The sequence below is a fragment of the Schistocerca cancellata genome, chromosome 1 (genome assembly GCF_023864275.1).
Source record: "Schistocerca cancellata isolate TAMUIC-IGC-003103 chromosome 1, iqSchCanc2.1, whole genome shotgun sequence".
In the NCBI taxonomy this organism is placed as follows: Eukaryota; Metazoa; Arthropoda; class Insecta; order Orthoptera; family Acrididae; genus Schistocerca; species Schistocerca cancellata.
This window is the reverse complement of record NC_064626.1, coordinates 94,569,685-94,592,604: the sequence shown is the minus strand read 5'-3', so window position 1 is coordinate 94,592,604 and position 22,920 is coordinate 94,569,685.

The window sequence follows — 22,920 nt, the reverse complement described above, 5'->3', positions numbered from 1 at the left end:
TATCACAAAAATCAGTGGAAAACGTTTATTTTAAAAATTAAATTTGATCAAAAATACGTTTCTAACGTTAGTGGTGTTATAACACAGGCTCAAGATACTGGCTTTGCCCGGTATAAAGGTTTTAGAAGTAGTTTCATTAGTATGAAGTGCAGGCTCAAACCAATCATTCAAATAAAAGTGTTTGAAACTTTAATTTTAATGCTGATTGAAGTATTGCAGATTGATACACTCCTTTGGATGTCTTGAATTTGCCTAAAAGAACAGCAACTTTTGTCTGGAAATGAATCTCCACTTTTTAAAAAAATATAGCTGTTTATAGAGTTGTCATTGAATACGGTTCTGGCTGCGAATACTGTCCACGAGTCCCCAACGACGTAATAAACTCATGCTCGTACTTACGTCAAGTAGATCCTTAAAATGTGCAGGACTGCATGATTCTTCGGATCTTCTTCGTTATCCGGAGCAATACCGTAAACCCGTCACACTACAAACCTACCGTGGTGAAAATCTATGCCCAGGTGCTGCACTGAATCTAGTCTATACATGAGGAGGTTCACTTAAAAAACCATCAATAATGTGTGTCAGAATGAAGTACTGAAACTTGCGTCCATTCTTACGTCAGAAGAATCACTGAAAGTCAGTGATAAACCGATTCATTCTCTGGGCAGGAGGCAACTGTGCAGCAAGCAGTTTTCGGCGGTAGGTCAGGAGGTTTTTCGGCGGTCAGTTTTCGGGAGCAGACGTGCTGTGGCGCTCTCTTGTCGTCAGAGTCTGACATTGTTGTCTGAGGGTGATAAACCTCGTCCATGGGCTGTCGCACTTAGAGCTGTACTGAGGACTACGAATCGCGATTGTCAGAAATGAACCGGCGTAATCTATTCCGTGGCCGTTCCCACTGACTCCAGTTCACGCCGTTGTGCCACAAGGAAATCTGATCGAACGGAAGAGCGGTAAAGAAATGCAGCGTAGCTGCCATCACCGCTTACTACGATGCTGAAATTGTAAACAGAAAGAAGTTTGTCACGTGGAAGTCAAGAACCACTTTACTGGCACTCTATTCGTCAATTTTACCTAAATAAGAATGTTTTTCCCTTTCTTCCACATATTTCCTGAAGCAGTGAAGCCTCGGGGAAAACTTGTAGCCGCGCTCTTTCCTTGCTTTTCAATTGTCTTTATCGTTTTGCTTTGGTTAGGCTTTTCTTGTCGTGACTATTTCTTTTTCAGTAATTTAGTGAGAACCTATTGACTTTGCATGTCAATATTTGTCGAATTATTTCGTCGTTTGGACATAACCCGGTAATACGATTGCTTGCAGAACACCTACTTGTAGTTTACAAGTTACGGGAGATACACGTTGGTGCAGAGGCTGCAATTGTCGAACTGCAGCTCCCCAACTGCGCACTGGCAGTTCACGTCGCAGCCCCCCCCCCCCCCCCTCACCCCCCACCACCGCAGCTCCGAGAGGATAGCTTCGGGCAGAGCGAGCGAACCGTGGACGTACGACACCTTGTCGGATACTACTGGTTTCGCAGTTCTTCACACATTTTCCATAGATACTCACGACAGTAACGCGTGAACAGCCGGCTAGCTTTGTCGTTTCTGAGGAGTCTATTCCCAGGCGCCGGACTATAACAATCTGCCCTTAGTCAGTTATGTTGTGCATTTTCCTATTTAGTACTCACATCGTCGCGGTACTTCCCCATTCGCCTCTGCTCCTCTTATAAGCTTTTGCTTTACCTCGTCACGTGACCGGAACACCACTAGCTGGCATTCAATCTCGCGGTGGCCCATCGTCTTAATGTTTTGTTGTCATCACTACTTCTACAATACTGGCCATTAAAATTGTTACACCTCGAAGATGACGTGCTGCAGACGCGAAATTTAACCGACAGGAAGAAGATGCTGTGATACGCAAATGATTAGCTTTTCAGAGCATTCACACAAGGTTGGCGCCGCTGGCGACACCTACAACGTGCTGACATGAGGAAAGTTTCCAACCGATTTCTCATGCACAAACAGCAGTTGACCGGCGTTGCGTGCTAAAACATTGTTGTGATGCCTCGTGTAAGGAGGAGAAATGCGTACCATCACGTTTCCGACTTTGCTAAAGGTCGGTTTGTAGCCCTATCGCGATTGCGGTTTATCGTATCGCGACATTGCTGCCCGCGTTGGTCGACATCCAATGACTGTTAGCAGAATATGGAATCGGTGGGTTCAGGAAGGTAATACGGAACGCCATGCTGGATCCCAACGGCTTCGTATCACGAGCAGTCGAGATGACAGGCATCTTATTCGCATGGCTGTAACGGGTCGTGCAGCCACGTCTCGATCCCTGAGTCAACAGATGGGGAAGTTTGCAAGACAACTACCATCTGCACGAACAGTTGGACGACGATAGCAGCAGCATGGACTATCAGCTCGGAGACCATGGCTGCGGTTACCCTTGAGGCTGCATCACAGGCAGGAGCGCCTGCGATGGTGTACTCAACGACGAACCTGAGTGCACTCATGGCAAAATGTCATTTTTTCGGATGAATCCAGGTTCTGTTTACAGCATCATGATGGTCGCATCCGTGTTTGGCGACATCGTGATGAATGCACATTGGAAGCGTGTATTCGTCATCGCGTATCACTCGGCGTGATGATATAGAGTGTCATTGTTTACACGTCTCGGTCACCTCTTGTTGGCACTGACAGCACTTTGAACAGTGGACGTTACATATCAGATGTGTTTCGATCCGTGGCTCTACCCTTCATTCGATCCCTGGGGAACCCTACATTTCAGCAGGATAATGCACGACCGCATGTTGCAAGTCCTGTACGGGCCTTTCTGGATACAGAAAATGTTCGATTGCTGCCCTGGCCAGCACATTCTCCAAATCTCTCACCAACTGAAAACGTCTGGTCAATGGTGGCCGAGCAACTGGCTCGTCACAACACGCCAGTCACTACTCTTGACGAACTGTGGTATCGTGTTGAAACTGCATGGGCAGCTGTACCTGTACAACCAAGCTCTGTTTGACTCAATGTCCAGGCGTATCAAGGCCGTTATTACGGTCAGAGGTGGTTGTCCTGGGTACTGATTTCTCAGGATCTATGCATCCAAATTGCGTGAAAATGTAATCACATGTCAGTTCTAGTATAATATATTTTGTCCAATGAATACCCATTTATCATCTGCATTTCTTCTTCGCTGAGCTGTCCTTTTCGAACTTTTTCGATGTTTTTCATCAATCCATTCTGGTAATGATCCCACACCGCGCAGCAATGCCCTGGCAGAGGGTGGACAAGCGTAGTTTAGGTAGTGAATTCTTATACGCATGGCTGTAACGGGTCGTGCAGCCACGTCTCGATCCCTGAGTCAACAGATGTTCGTCCAATAAAACGAAATCTTTGGTTTCTCTTCCCAACATCATCATCTATCTGGTCGGTCAACTTTAAGTTGTTCGTAATTGTAATTCCTAGGTATTTATCTGATTTGAGAGCCTTTAGATTTATACTCAATTCCAATGCCTGTGTTGTCAAGAAGTACGATGAAATGTTGCACCGGGCCTGCGACTTACAAATAAAATATCTCCGCCGTAGGGGAATAAAATTAATGTGATGTACGAGTACAGGTATGACACATCGACGACGACATAAGGAAGTTCGTGTCTGACCGTAAGTTGTGCACGGATAGCCGAAACTGTTAAGGTAACCGCTCACGTAAAGCGGGAAACCCGTGTTCGAAACATGGTTCGGCACGAATTTCCATTGTTGTCATTGCATCATACAGCTGTAGGTGTTGCATCATACAGCTGCAGCTGCTTCATATTCGCAACAGCGAATACTTTTCATGCTTTTAGATTTGTAAGATTTATCGTGTAACCGAAATTTAACGGATTACTTTCAGTACTCATGCGGATGACATGACACTTTTTCTTATTTAGATTCAATTGCCACTTTTTGCGGCATACAGAGATTTTGTCTAAATCATTTTGCAGTTGTTTTTTAGCTTCTGGTGACTTTACGAAACGGTAAATGAAGCCACCATCCGCAAACACTCTAAGAGGGCTCCTCAAATTGCTTCCTAAATTGTTTATACAGATCATCAACAGCAGAGTGCCTCTAACACATCCTTGGGGAACGCCAAAAATTACTTCAGTTTTACCCGATGATTTAGCGTCAGTGAGATGGTAATCCAAAGGCACGCAATGTGTTTAGAAGCCGCTTGCTAGTTGCGGCATCAAAAGATATCTAGAAATATGGAAGCAATTTGAGATCCTCAGAATAAATAGTTAGTTATGTTGCATGCGAGCGATATTTTCTTAATCCGCGCTGACTATGTGTCAGTACACCCTTTTCTTCGAGGTAATTCATAATGTTCGAACATAGTATACATTCCAAAATCCTACTCCACTTCGAAGTCAGTGATATGCGTCTGTTAGTGGATTTCCCTCCGCCACACAGCGTCAGGTGGCTTGCGGAGTATGGATGTAGATGTAGATGTAGATATATCCTTTCTTGACAATCGGTGTATTGCACTCACCTCGCCACACCTTTTACGTGCAGCATCACATAATGAATTGCGAGTTGTAGCCGCCCGCTGAGTGTTCATGGACCAAGACTGCTCCTAAACACTTTCTATCAAAAGGAATGCTACACGCTCCTGCAAAGGATTGTACTTCAGTTGCTTGTGAGTGTATAGCAACGGCTTTTTTTTGACGTTCTTGGCTCATATCTTCATATTTTATTAGTACCGAGTTAATCGGACTTCTCTGATTTTGCAATTTCAGTCGTTACTTTATTGTAAATGTAGACCTCTAAATGCCCTGAGAAGTTGTATTAACAGTGTCATATTTTGCATGTTTGTGTAGAAAAGAAGCGAATGAGCTGAGTGGAAAAGAAAATGCGGGAGTCGTACAGCTATTATATGAATTTTTTTTTCATTAGTTGCTACAATTTTACAATCTCTTTGTATTCCGAACGAAGGCTATACGGTTGCAAATGTACCTATAACACAGAGTGCACAAGCAATTTATGCTCACGTAAATTAGTGGCTTCTAACAGACAGTGATGATTCTGACGGTGATGATTTCTACGTCGTTACACCGACCACTGATTATATTTCCACATTCGTCTCCTATCTCATGCAAAACTCAGGTGTACTATTTAATCAAAAATGACGAAATCTGAAACTCAAAAACTGCCCACTGGCACAGAGCACTGACGCACAACGATTTCTGTGGGACGATTTTGCTAATCATTAGACAAATACATCTGCTGTAACGACTTCAACTCGTGTGCATATTAGATGACGTGCTCGCGTAACCAGTCAGACAATAGCAAGTAGGTCCCACTCGGCACCTGGGCAGGAGCCAAGTCGAATGTCGGTAACTGGGTCGCCTGCAGCGTTAGGGTGCGGGACCCGCGCTTGGAAGGGCCCTCGGGTGCTAAGGTTATCGCACTTCCTGGAAGTCTCGCATGTCGCCAAAGGTGCACTCCAGAGGCGCCTCTCCGCCACCACGGTGGAGGGAGGGAGGGAGGGAGGGAGGGAGAGAGAGAGAGAGAGAGACCGAGGGAGAGAGAGAGAGGGGGGGGGGGAGCGGCAGACAAGACCCCTGGGCGCAGCAATTTTCTTAAAGTACTTCTGCGCTATCTCGACGGTAAATAGCAGTTACGCTGCTTTCATATCACTCTTATCCAGTGGTTCCCTTCTGGTAAACATATTGGGTCGATGCACAAATTCGTAGCATTTTTCATAACCGATACACATAACAGAGACTTTTGTCATCAATAATATCTCCTTCACTATTTACAGCAGTCTGCCAACGCTGGAGTAACTTTTCGATTCCACGGCTGTAGAAATCACGCGGTTTTGAGGCGAAAAACTCGTCAAGTTCGGAACGTTTTTTTTTTTTTTTTTTATCCGGAAAGGATGTTCCTTGAAATTTCGACAGAGAGCGGAAACTGTTAAAATCTGAAGGCGCAATATCAGGTGAATAAGGTAGGTGCGGAATAACAATCCCAGGCCAAACACTGTGAAGTGGTTTTTATCAGTCTATCAGAATTTGGGCGGGCGTTATCGTGCAGAAGTATTAAATCATGCAGTCTTCGTGGTCGTTGTTCTCGGAACGCGTCTGCAACATGTCTCAGTTGTTGACAATAAATGTCAGTAGTGATGGTTACACCTCGGAGAAGCAATTCGTAGTGCACCAAAACGTCGCTGCTGCGCCAGGTGCATAACACTATGGTTCAAATGGCTCTGAGCACTATGGGACTTAACATCTATGGTCATCAGTTCCCTAGAACTTAGAACTACTTAAACCTAACTAACCTAAGGACAGCACACAACACCCAGCCATCACGAGGCAGAGAAAATCCCCGACCACGCCGGGAATCGAACCCGGGAACCCGGGCGTGGGAAGCGAGAACGGTACCACACGACCACGAGATGCGGGGGCATAACACTATATTTTGTGGATTTATCTGGAGACGGGGAGAAACTTCAATTAGGGCAGTAGGTCCAATAGTCACCAAAAATGGTATTCCATCTTTCAATTTGATTATCTATTTGGTATTGAACCTAACGTCACTTCTCTTATTAATTATTGATGTATCGCTGTCTTCTTTATTTTTCCGCCTCTTTTTTTCCGCAGCTGCAGATATACAAGTCAATAGGTGAATTACCGCCTATTACAACTGTAATGAAATTCTTATTAAGACCAAATGCGTTTCGATTTTCTCTAAAGCATGTTGAATGGTCGTTGTAACAATATGGCTTTTTATCTCACAATTTTGTTGTCTAGGATCATGAAGAGTTCGCAGGCTTTACTTACTACCATAAACGGTGTTAATTCTTGTTGTTACTCACGTTTTTTTGTTTTTTACTTCATTCCTCCCGTCCTTCCACGTGTATGTTTTGGATTTTAGCATACAGCTGCACTAAACATATTCACGTTTTTCTTGTTGTGAAGAGATGGCGAGATGCAGTGGTTTTGCACAAGACGGAAAAGAGAAAGTTCTGTGTGTTAAAATGCATCTCGCCATTTCGTGTCGTGTGTTTTGTTTTACTATTGTGGTATGCCTTAGTCTTTTGTTTGTTGTGGTAGTGGTGGGAGCGTTTATATTTTCCGACTTGAGAGTATACGCCACGTTTTGTGTGTGTGTGTGTGTGTGTGTGTGTGTGTGTGTGTGTACAAGCACAAAATTTTCTTATTATAAAAGATAACATTTTGTGCACACACTCTCTCTCTCTCTCTCTCTCTCTCTCTCTCTCTCTCTCTCTCTCTAATCGTGGAAAATATAAACACTCCCACCACTGCCACAAAAAAAAACAAAAGACGAACGCATCCCGAAATAACAAAACAAACAAAATGGCGAGATGCAGTGGTTCTCCACAAGACGGAAAAGTGAAAGTTCTGTGTGTTACAATGTAACACATGCACGTGGAAGAACGGGAAGAATGAAGTAAAGAACAAAAAACCGTGAGTAACAATAAGCATTAACACTCTTTATAATAGTAAGTAAAGCATGCGAACTCTTCGTGATACTAGCAAACAAAATTGTAAGAGAAAAAAAATGTATAGTTAGACTGACCATTGAAAATGCTTTAGAATAAACTTAAACGCGTTTAGTCTTAATAAGACTTTCATTACAGTTGGAAAACAAGGATATAAGCAATACAACTTCATATATATCGCTGTAATAAAATATCCGACAACCCAGTACAGTTCCAACCTGACGTTCCGATAAAGGACGTAATCGCCACAAATTACCAATAGCGATATAATACATTACAACCTTGTAGAGACCCCTGTCAAAATAAGCCACAAAATATTGCTACAGGATGTACCAAACATGATATCCATACGGTACGAATTTACGTTAAATTGACAGTTCTTTTGCGTGTTATCCTCTGGCAGTTTCCGTGATACGAGCTAAACCCGAAACAAGTTGGGCAATTAAGTTTTTACGCAGATAGGACGTGTTCTTTGACAGAAAAAAGGGAAGTAGGATTGTTTTGGCAAACTAAATTCGTGATCACAAGTAGTAGCGGTGTCCTAGAAAGTTAAATAAGTTCCCTCAGACCGAGGGTAACGCTATTACCGAGAGCAGCAGCGAGAGCAGTACGTCGTCGCGCAGGCGCCTGAGTGGAAGGCATCCCGCGTCGCACCACGGCCGGCGCTCCGGCTGAGTGGATGGGCCTGCCGCTGATGCAAGCAAAGCAAACACAGCCTGCCGGCTCTTCCTTCCCTTCTTCCCCAGCGTCGATAGATCGATCGCCGCCCGCGCTCTCCGCTTGGATTGGAGTGGAGTAAAGTGCAACCTATCAAGGACTCCCCGAGCACACCAGCAGCCGCATGCCTTGCACCTTTTAGTTTATTTTCTTGTTTCAGTTTTTAATGTTATTAATGTCACGTTACGGTGTGTGCTGGACAGTACTTCTGGTATCACCATTTCCCCCTTCCTTGTTCCATTGTAGAAGGCGTCCGAATTAGCTATAAATGTTTTCGTTGCGGTCATTTCGTGAGACACATTGATCAGCCAAAACATTATGACCACTGCCCACCCCGACATTGGGTGCCGACTCGTGGTGTTCCGGGCACGTGACGCGGTAGCAAAAGTATGTAAGCGGAGCAGACACAGACGGAGGGATCACTCTGGCGAAGACATGGGCTGCAAATGGGGAAATCAATCGAAATACGAGTAAGTGACTTCGAAAAGGGGCAGATTATTATGACACAGAGCCTGTGAAGAAGTATTTCGAAAACGGCAAAGCTGGTCAAATGTTCACGTGCTACTGTCGTGAGTGACTGCGGAAAGAGAAGGACAGTGAAACTACCAGTAGGCGCCAAATTACTGGACGGCCACGACTCTTCACAGAACGTGGGGTTCGGTGTCTGCTCTGCGAAGTAGGATAGATGGTGATGTGTGACATCTCTGCCGAAACAGCACAATGCAGGTGCACGCACAAGTGTTTCGGAGTACACCGTCCATCGTATATTGTTGAACATGGAGCTCCGCAGCAGACCACGCGTACGTGTTCACATGTTGACCCAACGGCATCGTCAATTACGATTGTAGTGCGCACGGGACCATCGGGATGCGACCGTCGATCAGTGGAAACTTTACGGCTCTTCGGGTGAACGACAGTTTTGCTACACTATATCGATGGTCTTCTTCACAAATGTCGTCATCGAGGTGAACGGCGGCTCGAAACGTGCAGCGCACCCGAACGCAGGCTGGTGGGAGATGTATTAAGCTGTGGGAGGCATTCTCTTGCCCAACCGCTGGGCCTTCATGGCCTGTTCGGGCGGAGTTTGTCCTTTTTTTTTTTTTTAAAAAAAAAAAAGGACATTCTCCTGCGCTCGCATGGGACCTGTGGTAGTAACCGAAGACACGCTGACAGCTGCGAACTACCTGCATCCCTTTGTGCTTGATGTCTTCCCCGACAGTGACGTCATATTTCAGTAGTGTAACTGTCCGTGTCTTGGAATCAGAACCGTGCTACAGTGGAACATTATAGTGAACTCACGTTGATGTCTCGGCAACCAGATTCGTCTGATGTAAATCCTATGGAACGCATCTGGGTCGCCCATCACCGCGTACGCAAATCAGCGCCCCGTTATTTAAGCGAATTACATGACATGTGCGCAGACATCTAATGCTACATGTCTCTCCAAACGTACCAACAAACTGTCGTATCCGCAAGGAAGAGCAAACAAGCTATTAAAGAGGTGGTCATAATGTTTTGGCTCGTCAGTGTATACGAGGCGGCGAAGTAATACGCTGTCCATCTCTTCTTGGAAAGTACTCTTTCGAAATTTCGACAATAAACCTCTATGTGATGCACAATGCATCCGCTGGAACGTATACCACTAGGGTTTGTGAAGCACCTGGAATATACTTTTCCTAAAATTTGCTTTATGCGATCATTCCGCTTTAGGTCGCTCCGAGTAGTTACTCCTATGTATTTTACAGCAGTTACTGTTTCCAGCGATTTGCCATCGATAGTGTAATTTGCTGTAGCGCAAATCTTAGCCAGTTTGTGCACAATACTTTAAATATATCCATCCTCTGCAGACCTTTCAGCATTTCGCTACAGTCTTCGGGTGTTGCTACCCTTTTACAGAAAACTGCATCATCTGCGAACAGCCCCATGTACTTTCCGACGTTAATCACTACATCGGTTATATGTGTTGTAAACAGCAACGCTCCTATCACACTGGGGCGCTTCTGAAATTAACTTTACTTGTGTTGGTCTTGCTTCTGTTAACAGCGACACGTTGAGTGTTGAGTTCTGTTGGCAAGGAAGTCCTGAACCAAGTCACCAACCTGGTCCGATACTCAGAAGACAGTATTGTATACACTAAACGACAATGCCTTCCTGGAGCCAAGGAGAGAATCGCTACCACGTTCAACAAAGCATTCCTTCCAGCTGCCTAATGGTTTCATTTTTAGTTTCTATTATCCAGTCCGTAAGGGTGTTTTGGTATGACCATGTGTACTACTGGACGCAGATTTGCAATCATTTCGCTTGGTTGTCCACCAGGTGGATTCACAAGTCTGAGAAGACACCGTTGCAGAACCACACAGCCTCACACTTCAAACTGGCACCTGTATATTGCATTTTTTTGTTTTTTTTAACTATATGTTCAAACATGTTGTACCATTAACTTTCTATGTGATTCTTTTAACAAACGACGGATTTCTGGTAACTGAGCTCCTTGAAATTATTCCATGCATTTCCTCCTGGTAACCGTAGCCGACTGTTGAATGAAACACTTCATCAGACCGTCTAAGAGTATTAACAGCCAGAAGAAATCATCACCATAATGTTACATACAAGCCTATCGCTTTGAGAGGAGCTATTCTCTTCATACAGGATAGGCAAAATAAAACTGCAGAACAGCTTACTCGTATTTGCCATCAGCTGTACAGATTATTTTCTACGTTTAGAACATACCTACCAACCTCACAGAAAGAAAAGAAACTGTAAATTAGACGGATATGCAGTTTAAGTAGCGTCCATCTAATGAACAGCTTTTTTTCTTCCTGTGAAGATGGTCATTATGACGGAAACCGGTAGAAAATAAATAATAAACTTTTACAGCTGATGACAAACACCGAGTTGTTTAAATTCCTGACAGCTATATCGAGGCACTTCATGAAACAAAACAAAACACGTCGGGAAAATATTTCACGCTTAAGACAGGCAACGCAACTTACATCATCTACACCCTGCAGAAAAGGAGACATAATTATTCGCGTCTTTAATTACTGTCACGTAGGCTCGGTCAGGTGGTGAGCGGGAGAAAGCAGTGGTGTTGTGGGTGACAGCTATATTCCGACCAGGGTGACCATTTGTTTGGCGAGGCACATTACAATCAAGTTGGAGTGAACTAAAGTTATCTCTAAACGGAGGCGAAAAGGCGCACGCTGGACGCGACGTCAAATTGTATGGCACCAGTTGTGGAACGTCACCGACGGCACCAATATTGCTGGTAATCAAGCAGAGCCGTAACAGGAAACCAGGTAGAAAGCTTTTTGCTATGAGCGCCAAACTGCTATTGGAGCACTTTGCTACCTCCTTTTTGATGTTTGTGGTACAAATTTAGGTCCGCATTCTTCGTCGGTTTATACCAGATAGGACGCTGTGGCCGAGTGTCTCTGCAGGCATCTTTTCATTACAAAAAATATGCTTATACAGATTTATGATTGGATGGGTCTTGTAGACAGCTGCTTAGCACCTAACTAATACCATTCATTGATTAACTCGTCATCGCCCAGCTCAAACCGCTAAGTATAGAAATTTGAAATTTCGAGAGCGTGTTGATCGTGTACCGTAGGCATAGTTTAAGGAGAGGTTTTTGGAAATTCCACCCCTAATGGTGTGAAATAGAGGATGAAAGGCTTTTTTGAAAATATATCGTTATTAAGGCGATTTTGAAGCTAGAACTAAGGGAATTGGTACTTGGTTTCTCGGTTAGAAATAATAATAATATACATGTTTCAGCATTTTTGGAAATTCAACCCCTAAATGGTTGAAGTAGTGGGTGAAAGATTTTTTTAAAATAAATCATTTTGAAAGAACTACTGAAGAATTTTTAAAGCTATATCTATGAAAATGTGTATCTGACTTCTCTGTTGGAAATAAAAAATAGGTTTTAGTGTTTTTGCAAAGTCAATCCCTACAGGGGTGAAATAGGGGGTGAAAATATTTCGTTATATTAAAACATTTTTAAAGCTAAATCCGTCAAAATATTTATTTGACTTCTATGTTAGAAATAAAGAAATACGCGTTACTGGATGAAAGTTTTTATGGAAGTATCACAAGAGCTCAAAAGGCGTGTTTATCAAAAACCAGTTATCAGCATCGCTTTTTCGTCAGAAAGACGCTCGCAAAAGACCGTGCTTCTATGGCCTTAATTAGAGTTTAGAAGGTGTTGCAATTCCTCGACTGAATCAAAGAAGGCTATTTAATAGTCACCACGACAAATCAGCTTTGTCAGAATTGCATAATATTTTTGTTGTAATTACTATGCAAACCGAGCGAAGCAGCCAGCGCTAAGCTTGTATTAAATAAGGCTAAGTTTATATTAAATGAATGCAGTTCAGACTGAATTTTACAATCTAGACATAGCAATGTCTGTAGTTCTACGGACATTATATCTAAAGTAGTTGTTGCTCTAAAACAGGCAATATTTGCGGAAACGTGCTAGTTTCAGTTGTCCATTAAAGACACAGACCTCGGTACTAAACAGTGGTCACGAACAGTAGACGACAGAGTTCTTGTATTCCAACACGTTACGTGACGTGCTTCATTCATATTAGTTGATTTCTTCAGGATAAACCGCGAAATGGTAGCTCCATGTCTAACTTCAGATTCTCATTAATGGCAAATTCTTCGGGATGTGTACAGGTAAGCAGTGTTAGGTGTCCAAAAGATGGCTGCCAGTGGTGGTAACGTGAGCACTATTCGCGCCAGGAAAATCCTCTTCAAGGACGATATGTGCAAATCCGAGTATGATGTGGATAACTATGACTCGGATAAAATCCTGCTTATGATACTGAATGCAAATACGCTTCGAAAGTTGTGGCTGACCAGCTGATGTGAATAATTATTGCACCAAGTAATTGTTAAGTTGTAATTCTTACCACAGTTTACAAGCATTTACATAACAGGGAAATGGTAGGAATGTTAAGGGCCAACCTTAACATAGTTTACGAGCTATAGTTATGTGCTTATAATTTTATATTGTGCTTAACCATAGGTTAATTTTTCCATGTTGTCATTCTTTATTATTACATAAATTGATAATGCCAATCTCAGTACCATAAGTTAAAAAAAGTCCGATCTATTACACTTGTACTCTTGCGAAATTTCACGGTAATGTTCCGTCAATTCGCCGTCAATGCTCATTTAGTATAGTCATTTTGCATTAAACAATGTTAAGTGCCAACTGACATAGTTTTAAGAATAAAATTTCGGATACAGCCAATAAAAATAAAATTTTGGATACAACCAGTACTTTTAAGATTATGTTGATCCTCTAGAAATAATTGAAAACAATAACTTACCTGAATAAAAAAAATCGCAACGGATGCTATCTTTTTATGAGTTTGTGTTGAAACTCTTATGATTTTTTATAGCCATGGTCTTCACACAAAGCTGTAAAGTGCAGTGTCCACTTCGTAGATAAGGTCTAGTCTTTGATAGTGGTAAGTTTGATTATGAAAACAGAGCGACCATGTTAGTCCATATCAATAGCAAAGATACATTTACCAGAGTTCTCCACCTTAAAGCCAACTACATGGAGTCATAACTTACGTCCTGTTACCGGCAGTATGACTTAGATAAAAGCTAAAAGCTCGACCAACGATTGTGCTTCTGTCAGGGTCGTGATATTATTCGCACTACGCTAGTGGCTAGTCGCTGGTATTTGCTTTGTCACTCTAGTCCGAGACTAAGGCCAGCAGACGTCAGGTTTAATGTCAGGGTCTGCGGCTCAGTGGACCCGTAGGTCAGAGGTCACACGTTTCTCGTAGTCGCTCACTGACCTCATCTGGGGCTACCCTTGTGAATGATATTGCATTGTGCCATACGATCTCTCCACAACCTTAAATGCGCACCCATTTAACAGACACCGGCGTTACGCTATACCTTAGCTGTCACGCAATAATTGCACCTATTCTCGCAGTACACAATATAACTCAGCTGAGTTGTCGTATACTAATGGCAAGACGTATATTGACGACACCGCTGTGCACGTACTTTTTTTGCTATTTCATAACATATGAAGGGTGAACTAACAATTTATAGATACAGATATACTAACGTACTAATGGAATAAGTTGAGAATGTTGTTAGAAATATTACTTTAAGAATCAAAAATAACTGGAAATAAAGATACAAATAAAACAAATTCGGAAGAACAAGGAAAAATAGCATTTTTTGTACTTTCAGAATAGGAATAATAACTGGAGATAAAGATGGAAATAAAACAAATTTCGAAGAACAAGGACAAATTGCATATTTTGTACTATCAACCAACCTGCTTCTCTCAAAGATTTCTTTCCACCCTTTCGGTTCTAGAGGCGTAAATTGGTGGCCGTATAAGAGAAATATGCGTTTTATGGTCAAGGTGTAGTCTAAATCGAAAAAGGGGAAAATAAGCATTAATGGCTTGCTCTTTTCACATGTACTTGGGGGTACTAACCAATCTAAAAAGATCTATTCCTAATAACTATAATTATTAGTCTGAAAATGAAGTAAATACTGCAGTAATATTGTTCAGCCCACTGCCGAAAGTTACCAATAAAAATATCTGCAATTATACACCTCATTTGGCAAAAACACTGGTTTAATATTATAAAAAATATTAATAACACAAAGTGAACCAAAAAGGATAAATGTCAAAAGGTGTTTAACGACATAAATCTCCCATGGTATTCCTAAAATGTAGGTAAAGCTTTTTTCCTATTTTTCTATTTTTTCTTCTTATTGAACTGGCAGGGCATCCTTTACTATCAGTGCTCGCATTCATCTGTCATTGGTGTCTCCAGATGCTACCTCTGTAGGTTCCGAATGTTGTTTACGCTACTGAAAACACCGCTGACAATAAGTCCTAGGAGCAGAGAAAGATGTAAACAATTTTTTAAAAAGTGTATTTTTTTTCAGAGCCATAGCGTACACCTCCGGAACCGCTCGAAACAAAAGCTCGGCTGTTTCTCCTTCAAGGATCGTAGAATTATTATTGGATCTCACTCTTCTCCCTCTCCTTTTTATGCGAGACTGCATTTTTATGCCGTAGCCATAGCTTACGCCTCCGGATCCGCTCGAAACAAACGCTCGACTGTAAGTTTCTCCTTTAGGCATTGTAGAATTATTATTGGATCTCCCTTTTATCTGAGAATGCATCTGTATGCCATACGGACTGGAATCTGTACTGTTTTCCCTTCTACCCCATACAACTTTTCGATAGTATAACACGAGTCCATACTTGCATATCACGTAGCACACCATTTGTGCTTTACAGCAAAGACAGCTGGAATCTCATCACCTGTTCAACCCTCATCTCGTCGAGGGGCTGGTGATGCGAGGATTGATGAAGTTTTCTGAATGCAGTACCTGTTATGAGTAAAGGATACCATAACGAAAGCTGTAACAGCACCGTACGCACACCCAACTGGCTCCTGACGGTGTCGAAAATGTGTATGCCATGAGGGAGATATCGAGACGAGCACGGTACTGCTGATAAATGAGAGAGAATGTTAAGAAAAGCATGTGAAGTACATATGTATAGGTCAATTTTATTTACATAGTTATATACCAACAAAAAATCAAGGTATTGAACGCGTAAATTTGTTAGGGCTTGGACTTCCGTTATAAAATACGGCACCAGTGGAACAGTAAACACTTCGTTTCTGAATTCTGGGGTAGTCACTTACTGCTCCGGCTGCGTCTGGCTTTAATGACTTGTTCCAGCTTCGTGAACTATGGTGCTACGTGTGGTGGTGTTCGTGTGAAGCCGTGTATGAGCTGCTCTAACGCTCCAGCACATTTCAGCCTGCACGGCCGAGCGTAGCTTAATGCACGTTAACTCGATCAGTGGTCAGTAACAGGCGGAAAGTTGCTTGGCCTCCACGCTCATTTCACTTACGTTCACAGGATCTTTTCTTATGTGCCTTTTTGTCGACAGTCTGGGCAGTACTCGTCAGTGATAGGCACCTGTTTTTGGGTGAGTTTTGTATGAGGGTACAGCATACTGTACACCAGACGTGTTCGAGCATGTTTAGAACTCAACCACCTAACCATGTACAAAGCAGCTTTAAACGCCTGATTGCTTTACAAACGAGTTATTGCGTTAAATACTTTCCTTTACGAAAAGGTTTGGAATTAAGTTTTAAGTTCGTTGTAAGTTGCTAAGTGCTCTCATTATGAAACGCTGGATGAATGTAAAAGTGTAATCTGCGCTGCATTTTAAGCAAAAGCTAAATTTTTCAAGCATCTCAATGTTTATGACGTCATATCTCGTGAACCATGCGTCTTACAATGACATAATTTTGCAGGTACATTAAGTGGTATATGCAGATACTGTATACCAAGTGTGATGCCAATACAGTTACTGACAAAGAAGTAATAAGTTAAGACGTAATTCCTGATGTTGAAGTTTTGCTGCATGTCATTTTAAGCAAAAGCTAGTTCCACACGCATCTAAATATTTATGGCGTCATGTCTCGTAAACGTGCCCGACAATAAGTAAAGGACCAAGCGAATGTCTGTGTCACGTCAGCCTGCAGTGTTAATTGTCGCCCGACGAAAACGCATACTTTGCAAAAGATTTCGTTGAACTTCTTTGACCAACTACTTCCATGGAGTTATTACATGATAGTCAAATTTTTAGTCGCAGTTGTTCGGGAAAACGTGCCGAAGACTTAACAATAGCATATACTGGTGGCGAGTGCACAGCTTGAAAAGAAAGAGAAATGGAAACGATAGTAGGTGAAACCATGGACAGCGAGAGGAGAAGCTCGAAGTGTTCACCACAATTAGTTACGTGAGCTACAGCGCGAGGAAATTATTTAAGAATGGACGAACAAACGGTTCAGTTTGCCCTCATGAAAGCGGTCCCTCATATCTGCATACACAATAATTTACGAAGTGCCATTTCATAATTTCATTCATCATAACCGATGTTTCTGGAAAGCCAGCGACTCTGTCAGTCATGTGATTAGGTAGGCTTTCCCGGCGTAATAAGTCTTGAAAGTCTCTTCGGGTTTGCTGCCGGATCCTAAAATCAACTTGACTCGTTATTTCGGCGAGCCACCTGGTCGCCATCTTCAGGAAAAAGCTGCTTCTGCTGACGAGTCCCGCTGAGAACTGACGCCAGGCTGCAAGTCGACGTCCTATATAGGCCACCGTTCAGTACACGGCGCAAGCGCCACCCATCACGGTTGCTGCCCTCCAAGACAAGGAGGTGGCGCCGCCCTTTAGTGGAACACTGCTGGCAACGATATATCGCACTCAGGACCGCACCGAAGAACGTTCAATTTTGATGCGAGATAGTACAGGATTCCACGTCTTGCTAAGAGGAAACCCATTGTCTCTGTAAAACCGGAAATGTTGGTAAATACCACAGTTTCATCAAATTTCATACTGTGTCCCTCATTTAAGCAGTGTTCTGCTACTACCGGCCGGAGTGGCCGAGTGTTTCTAGGCGCTACAGTCTGAAACCGCGCAACCGCTACGGCCGCAGGTTCGAATCCTGCCTCGGGCATGGATGTGTGTGTTGTCCTTAGGTTAGTTAGGTTTAAGTAGTTCTAAGTTCTAGGGGACTGATGACCTCAGAAGTTAAGTCCCATAGTGCTCAGAGCCATTTTTATTTTGTTCTGCTACTGCCGATTTTTCCAGCTGTTGTAGCCTCGTATGTGATGTTCCACACACCTGTCATGCACTGTGCGAATCGAACGGCCAATGTAAGCTTTCCCACATTGACACGGAATTTTGTACACACCGGGTTTCCTAAGCCCCAAATGATCTTTCACAGAGACGAGCAGTGCCCTAATCTTAGAAGGTGGGCGGAACACACTTTTAATGTTAAAATTCCTTAAAATTCGTCCAATCTTAAACAATAAGCCTCCAGCATAAGGAAGAAAGGCCACCGATCTATGTTCCTCTTCATACACCTCCGGAGATGGTCCAAACTCCATGGCCCGACGAATCTGCTTCTCGGAGTATCCGTTTTCCTTAATAACAGCCACCAAATGCGCAAGATGGGATGCTTCCATTTTTAGACGTTACAGTTTATAAAAAACGAGGTGGTACTTTGGGACACAGTGTTCACCGAAAGCCGACGCACACGGACTGGTATCTGCATCCTAAGAGTTATCATCCATCACACCAACGCAATGGCGTCCTTAGGACTTTGGTACGGCGAGCGTATGCCATTTCCCACGCGGACAGCTTAACCCAAGAACTTGCGCATTTGATGTGTCATTCATGATTTAAATAGTGAAACACTGCACTATTTACGTGTTTTTTCATGCTTAATATAACGCTTTTCGAGAATTTATTCTCATTATCAAAAGGCAGGTATTTTTATGGTGTGTACTTCGTCATTTTATAGCTTAAATGCACTAAAACAAGCAAATAGACTTTTAGAAATACCGATGTGTGGCACCTGTATTCAGGCGGAAGGCGTGCATTTCCAAACTTCGTGCGAGGCAGTGGGAACCATTTTTGAAACGCAGGAAATGACGAGAGTGATGAAGAGGTGCTTCAACTGATATGCTGTGCATGACTACTTTAGGCTCGGAAACTAAAGAATACTGTATCCATATTGGTACAGATTCCTGTTATTATTACGCGAGGAATACGATTTCTACAATGAAGCGCCAAAGAAATAGGCATGCGTATTCAAATACAGAAATATGTAAACAGGCGGTCGACAACGCCTGTATAACACAACAAGTGTCTGGCACAGTTATTAGACCGGTTACTGCTGCTACAAGGCCCCGCATCTCGTGGTTCTCGCTTCCCACGCCCGGGTTCCCGGGTTCGATTCCCGGCGGGGTCAGGGATTTTCTCTGCCTCGTGATGGCTGGGTGTTGTGTGCTGTCCTTAGGTTAGTTAGGTTTAAGTAGTTCTAAGTTCTAGGGGACTGATGACCATAGATGTTAAGTCCCATAGTGCTCAGAGCCATTTGAACCATTTTTTTTGCTGCTACAAGGCCAGGTTATCAAGATTTGAACGTGGTGTTATAGACGGCGCACGGGCTATGAGACACAGCATTTCCGAGGTAGTGATGAAGTGGGAGTTCTCCTGTATGACCATTTCACGAGTGTACCGTGAATATCAGGAATCCGGCAAAACATCAAATCTCCGACATCGCTGTGGCTGGAAAAAGATCCTGCAAGAATTGGAGGCCGGCCGCGGTGGCCGTGCGGTTCTAGGCGCTCCAGTCCGGAGCCGCGCTGTTGCTACGGTCGCAGGTTCGAATCCTGCCTCGGGCATGGGTGTATGTGATGTCCTTAGGTTAGTTAGGTTTAAGTAGTTCTAAGTTCTAGGGGACTGATGACCGCAGCAGTTGAGTCCCATAGTGCTCAGAGCCATTTGAACCATTTTTGAACAAGAATTGGATAAACAACGACTGAAGAGAATCGTTCAACGTGACAGAGGGGCAGCCCTTCCGAAAATTGCTGCAGATTTCAATGTTGCGCCATTAACATGTGTCAGCGTGCGAACCATTCAACGAAAAATCATCGATATGAGCTGTCGGAGCCGAAAGCCCACTCGTGTACCCTTGATGACACGTCGCCTGGGTCCGTCAGCACTGACATTGGACTGCTGTGTACTAACGAACATCAGAAAATGAGGGAAACCATTCGAAACAAATGAAAAATAGGACCACTTATCAGGCTGGGTAACAAAAAAACCGGAGCTATTATTTCCAACTGTTCTGTCCTTATACAAGACTGGGAAATTTTGTACGTAAAAGCATTTTGCTTAGAAAACGCAACTCGATATATGTGCCACGGAGTTGAGCCTTCAATCATCCAAACAAATATAATTTCATGGCGCTATGGTTTTTGTGTAATTTCATTGTCCATCCCAAATGCCTAATCCTCTGAATTGTCATGTCTGCAGCATACTGTGTTATGCTATCGGAAAATGCCTAATCCTCTGAATTGTCATGTCTGCAGCATACTGTGTTATGCTATCGGAATACAACTGGCGCCTCTCGCATGCGAATGTGGCGTCTTTGTTCGTGTAGTATGTTGCAGTGTGTAAAAGAACATCGTTCTATGGTCAATCCACGTTCGAGAAAATCTGAAAATCAGCTTACCCTTGAGTTCTCGAACGAATGACGCCATCAAATTCTTACGTGACACAGGAAGTCGAGTCCTCTTTCAACATGGGTACCTTGGGACCCCGTTCCATTCCAATACTTTTTTTTCTCTCAGGATCGAATGGGACAGCCAAGTTCTTGGGTTACGACAGTGGGTGGTCTACCTCATAGTGGCTGATTATGCATGCTGTATTAAATACCCGGAAGTTCTAGAAGCAGACGAAACAATTTCCCTCAATTCATTCTGTGGCTCCCATAGGATGGCAATACCTTACTTTGAAATGATGTGGCTGAGTTGTAGGTGGATTTTTAGAGCAATTCGATCTCCGCACATTGCCGTCATATGTTCATACCGCGTTGATCCTCCATGGCATCTTACCTGAAACAATAGAAAACAATAAGGAAACATTCATTAAGTGATTAAAAACCTAAAGATTACTTTAAAATTATATTTATTTATTCTCTAAGGGCACAATTCACAAAAATCGAGCGAGGAGGCGCTGCACTAGACTGTCATTATGAAGGACGACAGCTCAGATTCGCCTCCTGACATCCTGATTGAGGTCTTCCGTGATTTCCCTAAATCACTTCAAGCAAATTCTGGGATGATTCCTTTGAAAGGGCGCCGCACGTTTTTCTTCCCCATCCTTAACAAAACAATCCGAGCTTGTGTTCCATCTCCAATGACCCCGCTGTCGACGGGACGTTAAACGAGAATTTTTCTTATTCCTTCCTAATTCACAAAATTTCTACAGAAATTACCAATGTCGGCCGTTATCAGCCGACTACAGGAAAATCAGACGCCCGGTGCTTTCCGAGACTGATATCTGAAATACGCCTCTGTGATACGGACAAGGGGGAGATTGAGTCAGTAATTGTATCACTGATAACTAAGGACTCTTACGGTTATGATGGAGCGCCTAGCAGAATATTAAAGTACTGTGCTGCACACGTTAACCCTGTATTTAGCCATTTTTGTAATTTTTCCTTTAGGAATGTTCAGTTTCCTGAACGATTAAAATTCTCAGTAGTAAAGCCGCTTTATAAAAAGAGAGAAAGGAATAATGTAGACAATTTTAGACCTATTTCTATGCCATCAGTGTTTGCTAAAGTTATTGAAAAGGCTGTATATGTTAGGATAATTGATCAATTTATATCAGACCATTTGCTATCAAATGTACAGTTCGGCTTTAGAAACTGCTTAACAACTGAAAATGCTATATTCTCTTTTCTCTGTGAGGTACTAGATGGGTTAAAGAAAAGGTTTCGAACGATAGGCATATTATTTAATTTAACTAAGACGTTTGATTGTGCTGATCACAAAATATTGCTCCAGAAGTTGGATCATTACGGAATACGGGGAGTAGCTCACAATTGATTCACCTCTTACTTTAGCAACAGACAGCAAAATGTCATTATTCACAATGTTGAGAATGGCTGTGATGTGGGGTCTGAGTGGGGTACGGTCAAGTGCGGGGTGCCCCAGGGATCAGTGTTGGGGCCACTCCTGTTCCTTATAAACTATATGCCCTCTAGTATTACGGGTAACTCTAAATAGTTCTATTTGCTGATGACATTAGCTTGGTAGTAAGGGATGTTGTGTGCTACATTGTCTCAGTTTCAAATAATGCAATAATGACACACTGCAATGTCTGCAATGTCGTAACGATAGATGTCGAGCCGAGAAAAGAGAAACCGCATTTCGGGATGGACATGGCCGTCACAGATATAGATGCATACTTACGATGATCTACTGTACTTTCCCGAATGACGGGATGACCCATGCCACGAAAACATTCCCCACACGATAACGCTCCCCCTTCAGCCGGTCCAGGCTGTTGTCAGACGTTTCACGCCGTGCACGCCAAAGGCCATCTGTCAGATGAAGTATAAAAAGGGGATCATCTGAAAAGGCCACCTGTCGCCACCCTGTGGACGTCGAGTTGCAGTAATGGCATGCAAACTGCAGCCTTCTTCGTCGACGAACAGCAGTCAGCGTGGATGCACGAACCAGACGCCTACTGTGGAGGCCCGTACGCAGCCACGTCCGACAAATGGTCGTTGAGGAGACGCTGTTGGTAGCTCCTCAGTTCACCTGGGTTGTCAGTCGCTCAACGGTTACGTGTCTTTTCGCCCGCACACATCTTCGCAGCCGCTGTTCATCTGTGGCCCGTGCTGCAACACATTTGGGTCGGCGCCACTTTTGGATCCGCAATTTCACCATGGACGGTGCACGTTAACCACGGCTGCACCAGAAGAGTTTACAAAGTTAGAAAGCCCATGATCAAGCCCTTTTGGGTGTCAGATGAATTGCTCTATTTCCACATTACGACAACGACTGCAATGTTTTCCGCGTCCCCCATAATACGGTCTTTATAACCTCCGCAGCCAGTGCTGCCACCTTCCGTCCGTGAATGGTTATTGCACGTTGACGATGAACGTAGGCGGTGGCAATTATGATACGACTGGAGCTTGTATAATTGTAGATTGAGCCGTGGCTGGCTCATGTTACGCGTTGGATTAAATTTTGATTGCTATTCTGTGTTTAGTCTCCCGAGCTTATCGCGATTATGCTGTTATCCTCTCT